The sequence below is a fragment of the Zerene cesonia genome, chromosome 15 (assembly GCF_012273895.1).
Source record: "Zerene cesonia ecotype Mississippi chromosome 15, Zerene_cesonia_1.1, whole genome shotgun sequence".
NCBI lineage: Eukaryota > Metazoa > Arthropoda > Insecta > Lepidoptera > Pieridae > Zerene > Zerene cesonia.
In genome coordinates, this window is record NC_052116.1 from 2877400 (window position 1) to 2887797 (window position 10398).

At 34.2% G+C, this 10398-nt stretch overlaps 1 non-coding gene across 1 annotated transcript; it reads right to left on the reverse strand.

Moving 5' to 3' along the window:
- Positions 1–9742: 9742 nt before the first annotated feature.
- On the reverse strand, positions 9743–9815 carry Trnaf-gaa. The gene has a single exon. It is a non-coding gene; the product is annotated as a tRNA-Phe (tRNA).
- Positions 9816–10398: the final 583 nt, after the last annotated feature.

Below are 10398 nucleotides of genomic sequence, written 5' to 3' on the forward strand. Positions count from 1 at the left end.
GTATCTCCCTAGATAAGGGTAGACATTGAAGTGGCATATTAAATTATGCATGACGCTGGAGGTAAAAAGGGATAATCCTACAAAGTTCCTCTTTTTTTATCGGACAAGGGACATAAGCTCGCCTTTTTTCAAACGTCATCAAGAAATCCATGTGACGCAAACATCTGTTTATCAATTTGAATTAATCGACGTCAGATGACGTGGAAAGGTTTTATAATGCTATACCATGTCCCAAAAGTTTAGATTAAACTTAATTTATTTGAATAAAGTAAAAGTGTATAAATTGTGTTGAATGCATTTTAATGTTTTACAAATGGCAAATCAAGATGTGCATTAAAGTCAAACACTGTGATTGCTGATTATTTTTTTAAATATTTTTACTTTATATGATGCTTATGAAATAAAATACATGTCAAGCAATAAGAAATGCTAATAAATTGTTTTTAATACTTCTCAAAATGTGCAAAAACACTGAGTTGTATATATACGCAAAAGTTTCGAAAGCACGCTATGTATAAAATAAAAATAACATTAATACGTTTGACCAACAACAAGTTTGCTCTCGCAATGTTCTTAAGCAGATTTTCCATAAACGTCGTACTAAAACTAAACACGAGTTGGCTCTAAATTGAAAAGTGGGCAGTACACGACCGATGGAACAAAAAGTGTGACGACCTCGGCGAAACGTTTTTAAAACTTAATTTGCCAGTCGTTTGACTCAAAGGACCGGCGGGCACACGTGCTGGCCTTTGGAGCTTAGCAATTATCCTGTTTATTCTTATAAATATTACGTATATTGGTATTGTATTTACAAAGAGCTATTAAACATAGACCAGGTTACATAGGTAGTCAACTACAATAAAGTTTTTTTAGCCTGATGGCACTACCACCGCCCATGAACATTTGCAGAGCCGTAAGCTGCAAATGGATTGCCAACTTTTGAAGAAAGGATTGATGAGGGAAATGAAAGAAGGGACTGGGAAACACAGTAGTGCTACTCCCCAGGGCGAGCTGGCCCAATTCATGCTGAAGCGTGCTCGACCCCCACACTTAGAAGTGGTTCAAGGTGGAAGAAGTTCACAGAGAAATTGGAAAGTTCTTCGATCTGCATTGATACTTTCAAAAAAATTAAGAACAGGAAAAAAAATAGTATCTGACATCAGGCATGTAGCTTCATTCATTTCAGTCATATTCATTTCCTTTTCGTTTCTTTATTTAAAGTTTCTTTTTTTATTTCACCTTCGGCAATTGAGCTGGTGGGTCGCCTGGTGGTAAGCGCTACCACCGCCCATGAACATTTGGGAGGCGTAACGTCGTTTGAAGACCTTACGCCTCTCCAAATGGGTTGCCGACTTCAAATTGGAAAGGGATAAGGAAAGGATTGATTCAAGGAATAAAGGAAAGGAATGGGAAGGGTAAGGAAAGGGATATGGACCTCTGGCACACCCACTCACCGAACGAAACACAGTAGCAAGCTACTATTTCACGCCGATCTTCGTTGGGGCAGTAGTATACTTTTCCTGGTGCAAACTGACCCAATACGTGCCGAAGCATACTCGATTCCTACACTCAAATTTTGTTCAGTATATTAATAATATATTTGTACGTACGAAGACTAATAAATAAATGACGATAATAATTATTGGAAATAAATCAATACAACAGTGACCTAATTCGTGTCAAAGTAAATCACCACTTATCGTAATACTTCGCAAAGTTGAACTATAAAATCAAACCACTGAACCGTTTGTTTTTTATTCGCTAAAATAACATAACCATGTTAATACTAAAATTTTCACAATAAGTAAACACACAAGAATTACGTGACCACAGCACATTGTAAACAAAAAAGGGTGCAAATCCATAATCAAAACATCCTAAACAAAAGCAAAAAAAATTACAAAATATCCAAACATAATTTCACGATAAACGGACCTAAAATATTCGTCAAAGGGTATCCCTTACCTTTGACATCCCATTACAGTATTTATATACCTTGAGTTTATCCAAGCCATATTTATCCTGAATACAAATCAACCCCAAGATCTGTTTCAGCGTGAATTCCTCGCTATATCAATCCACGCCACTACATCTGTCGAGAACTTGTTCACTTGTAATTTATTAGACAATTCTACCTTAAGATGACCTGCACTGGGAATGGTTCGAATTAATATCCTCTCCGTTAATACAAAGGAGTGTTTGATTAGCATCGGATGTGCAATTGAATTTAGGAGATACGGTTCCGTTTTGTTTATGGGATCGTACAATTACTGTTCGAAGTTTGGGACAAATCCTATGTAGGATAGTTTTATATAGTATAGTCTATGTGACTCTTTGTTCTATGTGACTTTAAGGAATGTTTGTTTTTTCAAATCTGCACTGCGCATGAGTCAACTTCATTTAGTATTTAGCGTCTCTATTTCAATTTGATGTTAGATCCGGCAGAGTTAAGATATTATAAGTACATTCGAATCGTCAATCTTATTAATATCGTAAGGAGGAAAGATTTGTGAGTTTATTTGTTACGATCGATTTAAACAACTTTACTATTATCCACGGTCGTGGATATCTGTGTTAGATTTTCCAGAGTGAAGAGAAAGTTAAATACCTTATAATTAAATATAAACAGAAAATTAAACTGTTGAAATATAATTACACAAAACAATCATAATTTAAAAACGGCGGGAAACTTCAAAAAGTGTTGACTAATTACCCCTATCTTGAAACACGTTTTGCATAAGTTGACAAACTTACTAAGTCTGAGTAGTCGACAAAGTTTGATTGAGATCGGCAGCCCTTTACCTCGAATTTAAACAAGCTCTTGTGAGTTATAAGAAAACTTTGAATATCCCTCAATTTTATAATAATAAAGCAGGTTATCCTTATCGAAAATTCTGCAAGATTTTCTTTGATGGCGTCTTGAATTCTAACTTTAAAATCGGATTTACAAGTTCGCAGTAATATTATCTGATTAGGGAAAATTGTTTATCGTTGCGAGGTCATATTAGAGATGCGTATTAGATATCTAATAGTACTGATTTATATAGCCTATATATCAAACAAAATTTATTCTTTATTGATATTTGTGTAAGTATATTTGCTACCGCTTTCATTTATTTAATATGAATTATTCGATGTTTTAATCAAAACTCTGATTGAATTTAATAGAAAATTTATAGAAAACGGAAAGTACATAAAAATCGAATGCTTCCAAACTATAATATGCAGCTACATCATGCATGCATCCAAGTTGATGGATGCATGATGTAGCTGAATCATGCTACATCATGCTACAAAAGCTATCGTAAGTATTTTTACTATTAACAAGAATGCCCGTGGCACTCCAAGTTAGCAGACTATTTAGTAATTAAAAAGATAAGTCCGTCAAGGCGCAAGCGGCTCTCGGCGAGCAGCGACCGATACGTTGGTACAAGTAGCCCACTGCCCAAACCCAAAGTAACAGGAATTATAGGAGCAAGAAGAGGAAAGATAAATATTATACCAGGCCTACTTGAGATACCATACTAAAAAGAGGTGGAAGAGAGCTATCTCGCAAAAACGAGTATTAATTAACACTTTGCGTAGCTCGTTCACTCTGTTGTATGATGAAGATTATCACCGCGTCACTTATTGAAAACTTTCACTAGTCTATATTGTCCTTCGATATTTTCACCTGTAAATTACTCCGAAAACAAATGCCGTTAAAAACTGCTTTTAAACATAATTTTCCACAGTGGCGAGGCGAGTTGAAAAGCTAACAGAAACGTGGAAACAGCATCTCAAAACTTATAAAATCAACCATTTTAAAAACTCCCGAAAAACTTTCAAGGTAAAACAATCAGAAGTGTTAACTAAACTGCTCCAACAGCGGAGGTCTTCTGGAATTTGTACCAATATTTCAAGCTTGAGGATATATAAGTCAGGTAAAGGAAGTAAGGTTTCATATTCTCTACTATTTTGTGAGATACAAATGCGGTTAGAATACAGCATATTCCTGTTAAATACAAAATAAGCCGTCATATCAAAACTACACATTTGTGTAGTTATGTAAGGACAAACAATACTTTGTTGAACACGGGAGAGAGAGACCTAGGTTTCAATCTACGTCGTTTAGTTTGACTAATCTACATATACGCTATTTACAATACAATATACTTTATTTAACACATATAAATGAGGAAGATTAACAAACAAAGAAGAAGAAAAAAAGAAAGGAAAGTAACATTTAAAGGTTAAATAGGCGGCCTTATCGCTTATAAGCGATCTCTGCCAGGCAACCTTTGGATAGGATATTATGGTTAGGTGGAGTTTCGAAGAAGGGAATCAAACGAGATGAAGAGACAAAAAACTAATAATAATGAAACTAACATTAGTAAAAAATAATAATAAACATATATATAGGTATATATATTACTACAATACACATAGATACTTACATACACACACGCATACTATTTAATGAGCAGTCAAAAACGCATTAGTTGCATTTTAGATATTACAACAATTGTGCTACTTACTTTTCTCATTTAAGTTCATAAATATTTAGCAGTCAGGTATTTCAATTCAAAAAAAATAATTTTATTTAATTTTTTTAGTTTTATAGCATTGAAATGCTTTATAAATTAGAAATTTTGAAAGAATAGAAAAAATTTGATCACGAGGCAGGATTCGAACCTGCGTATCTTGCCTAACCGTAGCAACGCCTAGCCTCTCGGCCACCCGTGATCCTGCCACAGTAATCAAATTTCTTCTATTCTTTCGGTTTCATGTGCCTAAGGGGCACCCCACGCCATCTATTGAGATGATTAAGAACCATCACAACCAATACGAAACATTATTTCAATGATTACAATATTGTATCGATGGAACGCGGCCTTTGTTAAATTTAATTTTTTTAGTTTTATAGCATTGAAATGCTTTATAAATTAGAAATTTTGGCCGGGTGGCCGAGAGGCTAGGCGTTGCTACGGTTAGGCAAGATACGCAGGTTCGAATCCTGCCTCGTGATCAAATTTTTTCTATTCTTTCAAAATTTCTAATAATTTTATTTTTAGTTTTATTACAATTCCTTTAATGGCTTTGATGGCGCCCACCCATTTATTTAATGTATGGTCGCCATTTTGATACCTTAAACAGCCTATGTCATTACCATACTTCTGAAGATTCCGTCAGTAGTTTAGTCTGAACAACACATTTAGGAAATTGACATATATGACATAACAAACATACGCTCAAAAATCATTACCTGCCTTCTATCGCTGTCGGGTAAAAACTAGATCATCAAGCATCGCGGTAAACGTTCATTATAAACGATATCATTAATTACAGTTTGATCTCGTATAATCTATACTCCGCCTCACACATTACTCCTAGGTCTAATCCTATGGTCCCTGATACGCATCAATTAAGTAACTCAAAGCTCACACTGGGGTGGCATTAGACGATCCCTTCATTTCCACCGAGTCACGTCTCAGAACTTAACGAAAACAGATTGCGTGGCGCTGGGCTGCTCGTAAGATGGGAAAATGGCTATTTAGAATACTGGCAAGTGCTCTTGTGCTCTTATGTTATAATACCATAGCATAGAACAAGGCGTCCCGCTGTCTGTCCTTATGTATGTTTAGAATTTTTATGCTACATCACGTATTTGAAAGCGGGTCTTTTTATATATAGAATGGTTTAAGAGGAAGTTTATAGCACTGTAAAGAAAAGATCAAAGCTGCAATATATCTGAATTAGCTGTAGGTAGCATGGGGTTGAAAACTTTGGCATGATAGATTTTTTATCAGCTTCTATATGACTGTCATACTAAACGACCATAAGATTGTTTTTCTTAAGCAACCAACAATTCTATTATGATCTAATGCTTTAAGTTTCGTAATATAAAGATAACTGCAAGATATATTATGCTACAATAAAAGTTATCAAGAAAACATAGGTGCTAATGTGGTTTAAAAGCAGATAAGCTATTATTCTCAAAGGTTTGATGAAACTATAATATATTTTTATGTTTCTCATTTATATTCATACCTTTAGACGTATTAACATACCTCGATATATAGCAGAAGCAATTCAAAATGGCAGATATACTTACTGCAATACAGCACACGTAACACAAACTAGCGTCTAATTAACATTGACCTGCCAGTTCTGAACTTGTATCACCGTATTTGTCTTGTAATGATAACGTTGAGAAGGGATGGGAAGACCAAGTTGTAGTGGTTAAGCAACTGTTTGAATGCTAATCCGGAGTAAATTGAAACGTTTTGCTGCACGGCTTGATGGGTGATCAGAGTTCATATTAATGTTTCTAGTTTGAGGAGAAACGTGGCTGAATGTAATATCTCAGTATAATCATTATTGTGTACATATTTTTCAAACTCAAACCCATTTATTCAATTAGACTTCTTATAGAACCCATTTTGAGTCGTCATAACATAGTTTTAAAATTTAACAACGTCTCCGAAAACAACTTCTACAGAGAAGATACGGGAAAAAACTCTGTTACTCTTTTAAAATAATAAAATTGTCAAAATTTTACATTTTAATTCTACATAACATGTTATATGTATATAACAATGATGGCAAGGAACTGTCGCTTTCTGTAAATATGATTCAGGTGTGGTGGTGTGTTTCGTAAATTAAAAAAACGTTTGAATCTCAAATTACCTTGAAATAATGAAAAGGGTCATTTCGTTTAAAGAGAGAGGAATTTTAGTTCAGAGAATAGGTTCAATATAGGTATTGGGTAAGACCTAATTTAAGATATTTAAAGAAACAAGAATAAATTAATGTACACTACACATCAGATTCATTAAAATCAATATCACGTCTCATAAGACTACTGTTTATTACATCTATTAATCAACAATATTGATAAAGCTGAAAAAATTGTTTGTTTGTTTGAACGCGCTACTCTCAGAAACTACTCGATCGATTTAAAAAAATCACCATTCGACATGTACATTGTACGTGGCCCTTATATAATTCTCAACTACCGACCAGTATTTAATGAAATAGTACCAGAAGGTGTAAAACAGTGAACAGTAGTTTTGTATGTGGTAGTCGAGCACGCTTCGGCACGAATTGGGCCAGCTCGCACCGGGGAAGTACCACACCCCCACAGAAGACCGGCGTGAAATAGCATTCTGCTGTGTTTCGTTCGGTGAGTGGGGGAGCCGGAGGCCCATATCCTTTTCCTTACCCTTCCCAGTCCTTTCCTTTATTCCTATGTCCAATCCTTTCTTAATCCCTTCCCAAAAAGTCGGCAATCCATTTGTAGAGGCGTAAGGTCTGCAATGGTCCTTATGCCTCTTCAAATGTTCATGGGCGGTGGTAGCGCTTACCATTAGGCGTCCCACCAGCTCCATTGCCGACTGTAACATAAAAAAAAAAAAAAAAAAAAAAAGTAGTAATTGTATCGAGCAAGTTTTAACGACGTAAAAGTTATGTTTCATTTCATGACAAAGACTGACTACAGCTACTAACTTTTACAATAAGATGGCCGTGCTTTATAGCACAAGCATAAAATATAACGATATTTTGTATTATTGCAATTTACGTATTTATATATTTATGCAGAAATTTTATAAAAAAATTATTTAAAACGACCAGGTGCCCACGACGTCGTTAGCACGAACTTTGAACGTGAACAAACTGGAGTCTTTCAATAAAAATAGGTTTAAAGTTTAGATATAATACTTTTCTTTCAGTAAGGAGGTTATTTTAAATTCACAAATCTCAAATCACATTTTAACTAAATATTATAAAGACAAATATTCTACTACTAAAAGTATAACATTTAAAATTGTGAAAAAAAGAAAATCGGTTTGAAAAATTGAATGCATTTATTATTTTTTTTATTTAGCGAGAACTTCGGCTTTAATTATAGAGTACTAGCTTTTCGCCCGCGGCTTCGCCCGCGTAGAATTCGCTTATATCGCGCGACATGGTAAGGAGTATTTTCTTCGCATTAAAAAGTATGGTTTGTTTTTTCCCACGTTTAGCTTCATCTTCATACCAAGTCATACAAAATCGGTTTGACAATAACGAACTTTCATACAAACTTTCATCCCCTCTTTCAACCCTTTCTACCCTTTTTTCGCGATAAAAAGTATCCTATGTCCTTTCCCAAGTTCAGTTCTATCTTCATACCAAATTTTATCAAAATCGAATCAGTGGTTTAGGCGTGAAAGCATAACAGACAGACAGACAGACAGAGTTACTTTCGCATTTATAATATTAGTAGGGATTAGTAGGGACTAGTAGGGATAATATCGTATTTTAGTACGTATTTAAAAGTTTTTTTTTTTAATTTTTGACTCTAATTTTGTATAAGTCTCCTTTCTTTCTTGGTGAATAACATTACCCAACAGATTGTGAGCTTTCAGAATTCTAGAATTTAGAACAAAACGAGGCAATATTTTGACATTCACTGTAAAATTAAACAGATGTCCTAAGAAAAGCTTGTTAACGCTATTATAAAACAGACTATACTACAAATAAAGTAAACAGTTGTTATATACAACTAACTACCCGCGCGTAATAAACTTTCATATTTCACTTTCATCCCCTATTTTATCCTCTTGGGGGTAGAATTTATCCAAATCTTTTCTTAGTGGATGCCTACGTCATAACATTTATCTTCATGCCAAATTTCAGCCCGATCCATCGAGTGGTATGGGCTGTGTGTTCATAGATCATTATGTCAGTCAGTTACGTATTATCAGTTGAGTATTATACTCAAATAACTTTGAGTATAGACTAAATAATTTTTATAAATAAAGCACAGAGTATGACTATTACCTATGAAAATATTACACAAACTGTATTAAAATAAACAGCTTTCCAAGAAATTAATTCGCGATACAAAACAGCGCGTCTTCAATAATCGTTTAATTGAACCTTAACACTTAATTACTTGACACACACTTGTTAACTTAACATGCCGATGAAGATTAATATTAACTGAATATATTACCAAAAATAATTTAATCAAGAAGCAATGTTAACATTTCACAGGATTTAAACTCTTCTTCAATTAATTCAACTATTATCTAATCAAATTTTAGTTTACTGTATATCAATTATGCTAATAAAATTAAATTTTAATTCACGGTTTATTTTTGAAAAGTGCCAACACTTTAATTTGATTATTTATGGGCTTGTATACCGATGACATTAAAATCAAATAAAAAAGATCGAACTCACTATGAGTTGCAAGCAAAAGTCCATTTCAAACTTAACATAGTGTATTTTAATAACTAAGCACTATCTTTTGTTACCACTATCGAGGATGTTGTGGAGAATTATTTAATCTACCATTTTCTGGCGGCCGCATCTATGACCGAAGGCCGCAAGGTTTCCGTGCAGTCTCCATAAAATGCGGCTTTCAAATGAACACACGTAGACAGATATTGATGATAAACACATTATAACACCCCTCTTGTTATATCTAGGGTTAAAAATTGAATATATTGTAGCTATATACTACAGTGAAATTCATTTAACATACTATTTTTGGCTGCAAAAATTAGTCAAAAGTGCTATAGACCAACGCCTTCTGTTCTTTTTATTCAGCGTCATAAAGCGGCGACAGGCCAAGAATGCTTATTCTATTTGACCAAGCCATTATTTTATATATTTCTGACATAAGCAAGTCAATTAAAAAATAATAATTTGTTCCTGATGCGCACTAAATTTAACGTACACATGAAATAGCTTGATTTACAAAAACAACTTTTGCCGAAACCCGGGATCGAACCAGGGACCTTTAGATCTTCAGTCTAACGCTCTCCCAACTGAGCTATTTCGGCGGTACAAATATGTCTGAAAATCATAAACTGACTTTTAACTTAATGTTATACATATGTGTAAGTTTTTCATCAAAACAACTTCCCCTTTTCTGGTCAATATCCCTTAGTATACTCTTAGTACAGCATTGTTTTTTATTCATACTTGTATGTTTGTAACAATGCTCACACTATTGAGCTGATCTGAAGATGAAGTCGGGTGGATAGTAGAACACCTCAACGTCGAACAACAGTCACGAAATTTTATAAGTACTTAGTACTATAAGATAGTTTAAAGAAATGTTTAATCTGGATTAGGCTACTCTTTATTCCTGTTGTAATAAAGCGAATAAATTATATTAAATGCTACTATATTTTGCTCGTGTTTAGTAAATAGCGTCTCTGGATATAACTTTAAACGACATGAATAACACTCGTCAACCCTCAACATAATAAGCTCTCGTGCCCAAATAGCAAAGCATTCGTCAACAACGTTTTAAAATCAAGCAGAATAGGAAAAAATAATCTCATAAAGTAGCTCTAAAGACTCATTTATCGTAACTCGCGACCCGAAAGTAATGGCGGCCTGTTAACCAGGTCGCTTGTT